Source organism: Mandrillus leucophaeus, unplaced genomic scaffold (genome assembly GCF_000951045.1).
Source record: "Mandrillus leucophaeus isolate KB7577 unplaced genomic scaffold, Mleu.le_1.0 Scaffold78, whole genome shotgun sequence".
NCBI classification, from domain to species: Eukaryota; Metazoa; Chordata; class Mammalia; order Primates; family Cercopithecidae; genus Mandrillus; species Mandrillus leucophaeus.
This window is the reverse complement of record NW_012108474.1, coordinates 232,937-236,284: the sequence shown is the minus strand read 5'-3', so window position 1 is coordinate 236,284 and position 3,348 is coordinate 232,937.

Genomic DNA, 3,348 nt, shown 5'->3' with positions numbered 1-3,348 from the left:
CACCGTGTCCTCTTCCCGCCTTCTTTCTCGACGTCGACCCGCGATCGCCGATCGCCGGCCTCGCCCCTGCCTCCCGGTGCTCCCAGCGTTTCTCCTCTTTGACCACGAGGAGAATTGGGGATCCCCAGTGGGGATGCGAATTTTCGACCTTGAAATATTGTGGCAAATTGGGAGTGTCACGTGATTGTACTGACACCCCACGTTGATCAATAGTGGGCATGATGATTAGAATCACCACACAGATCAGGGTATCTAAGAACTCCGGCTCCAGCAAACCTTCCGCCTCCACCTCCGGAGTAGCTGGAACTACAGGCGGGTGCCACCACGCCCGGCTGAATTTTTCCTGTTTTTTAGAGACGGGGTCTCACTGTGTTGCCCAGTCTGGTCTCACCTGAACTCAAGTGATCCGCCCGCCTGGGCCTCCCAAAGTGCTGGAATTACAGGCGTGAGCCATCGCGCCCGGCCATCTTCCCTATTTTTGGATGAGGGTATGTATATTATCTATCCCATTTTATGTTCAGTGTGTGGAGGAAACGTAATGTGTCCTGTTCATTCACAGGTCTCTGCATGAACAAGAGTTGCACCTGGAAAAGTTCACCCAAGAGAAGGCCCAGTGGAAAGAAAAAGTTGGGGCTGACTTGTAAACAGCTTAAAATTTTAATGCATTTTTTATTCCATACACATATCCTTCTTCAAGGCTGTAAACATTCCTGTTTTATGGGTTTTGACCCCAAAATCTAAGTAAACAACCATTGGTTGACCAGTAGACTAGGCTGATTTAGGAATGACCCCTTGGAAGACATACTCAAAAATAAAAACAAGAATTAAAAAATCCCACAAAGCCAACGAATGAGCAGAGACATCAGCAGTCAAACACTGTGGGAGAGAGAGACTCTAACAAAATTACTCTGGGGCCGGGCGCAGTGGCTCTTGCATGTAATCCCAGCAGTTTGGGAGGCTGAGGCAGGCGAATCACTTGAGGTCAGGAGTTTGAGGTCAGCCTGGCCAACATGGCAAAAACTGTTCCCTACTAAAAAGACAAAAATTAGCTGGGCATGGTTGCCTGCACCTGTAATCCCAGCTACTTGGGAGGCTGAGGCAGGAGAATTGCTTGAACCCGGGGGGCAGAGGTTGCGGTGAGCTGAGATCATGCCACTACACTCCAGCCTAGGTGACAAAGCAAAACTCTGTCTCGAGAAAAAAAAAAAAAAAAGAAATTACTCTAGGCCAGGCATGGTGACTCATACCTGTAATCCCAGTGCTTTGGGAGGCCAAGGCAGGAGGAAGATTGCTTGACCTCACAAATTTGAGACCAGCCTGGGCTACATAGTGAGACTGGCATCTTTATTTATTTTTTTTTTAATTTTTTGGCTGGGCACAGTGGCTCATGCCTGTAATCCCAGCACTTCGGGGGGCCGAGGCAGGTGGATCACGAGATCAAGAGATCGAGACCAGCCTGGCCAGCATGGCGAAATCCCGTCTCTACTAAAAATACAAAAAATAGCCAGGCATGGTGGTGCATGCTTGTAGTCCCAGCTACTTGGGAGGCTGAGGCAGGAGAATCCCTTGAACCCAGGACTTGGAGGTTGCAATGAGCCGAGATCGCGCCATTGCGCTCCAGCCTGGGCGACCGAGTGAGACTCCATCTCCAAAAAGGAAAAAAAAAAAAGCCGGGCGGGGTGGGTCAATCCTGTAATCCCAGCACTTTGGGAGGCTGAGGCGGCGGATCACGAGGTCAGGAGATAGAGACCATCCTGGCTAACACGGTGAAACCCCATCTCTACTAAAAATAAAAAAAATTAGCCAGGTGTGGTGGCGGGCGCCTGTAGTCCCAGCTACTTGGGAGACTGAGGCAGGAGAATGGCGTGAACCTGGGAGATGGAGGTTGCAGTGAGCTGAGAAGAGCCAGACCCTGTCTCAAAAAAAAAAAAAAAGGCCAGGCACAGTGGCTCATGCCTGTAATCCCAGCATTTTGGGAGACCGAGGTGGGGGGGTGGATCACCTGAGGTCGGGAGTTCAACACCAGCCTCGCCAACATGTAGAAACCCAGTCTCTACTAAAAATACAAAATTAGCTGGATGTGGTGTCGCATGCCTGTAATCCTAGCTACTCGGGAGGCTGAGGCAGGAGAGTTGCTTCAACCAGGGAGGCAGACGTTGCGGCGAACCGAGATCTTGCCATTGCACTCCAGCCTGGGCAACTAGAGTGAAACTCCGTCTCAAAAAGAAAAAAAATGGAGTCTCCCTCTGTCCCTCAGACTCAAGTGCAGTGGCAGGATCACGGCTTACTACAACCTCTGCTTCCCAGGCACAGGTGATCCTTTCACCTCAGCCTCTGGGGTAGCTGGGACTACAGGTGTAAGCCACCATGCCCAGCTAATTTTTTTACTTTTTTGTAGAATGGAGTTTTGCCATATTACCTAGGCTGGTCTTGAACTCCTAGACTCAAGTGATCTCCTGCTTTGGCCTCCCAAAGTGCTGGGATTCCAAGCATGAGCCACTGTGCCTGGCAGTTGTCTGATTTCTAATAACTGTGGCAGTTTGGTAGGTGCATAATTCAGATGATGTAATTGCTTTGTTCAAATGGCCAATTGGAAGCAAAATCATGCCTTAGAACATTATTTAAAACTTGTTGGCCGGGCGCAGTGGCTCATGCCTATTATCACAGCATTTTGGGAGGCCGAGGTGGGCGGATCACGAGGTCAGAAGATCCTGGCTAACATGGTGAAAGCCGGTCTCTACTATAAATACAAGAAAATTAGCTGGGCGTGGTGGCGGGCGTCTGTAGTCCCAGCTACTCAGGAGGCTGAGGCAGGAGAATGGCGTGAACATGGGAGGCGGAGCTTGCAGTGAGCCGAGATCGCACCACTGCACTCCAGCCTGGGCGACAGAGCGAGACTCCGTCTGAACACAAAACAAATGAAAACAAAACTTGTCTTACCGTGTCTGGACTTTTGATGCTTCTAGCCCACCAACAGTCTTTGTTGTATTCTTAGAGTAAGTCTTTTTTTCCCCCTTCCAGGGCAGCAATCATCAAATTATCATTTGTGAAATGATTTTTTGTAAATTTAAATTTTATTTTTAAATTAATTTTTTTGAGGTGGAATGTCAAAATAGACCACTCCCAGCCTGTTTCTTCTTCTTCTTCTTCTTCTTTTTGAGATGGAGTCTCCCTCTATTGCCCAGGCTGGAGTGCAGTGGCACAATCTCAGCTCACTGCAACCTCTGCCTCCTGGGTTCAAGTGATTCTCCTGCCTCAGCCTCCCGAGTAGCTGGCATTGCAGGCATGAACCACCATGCCCAGCTAATTTTTTTGTATCCTTAGTAGAAATGGGGTTTCACCATGTTA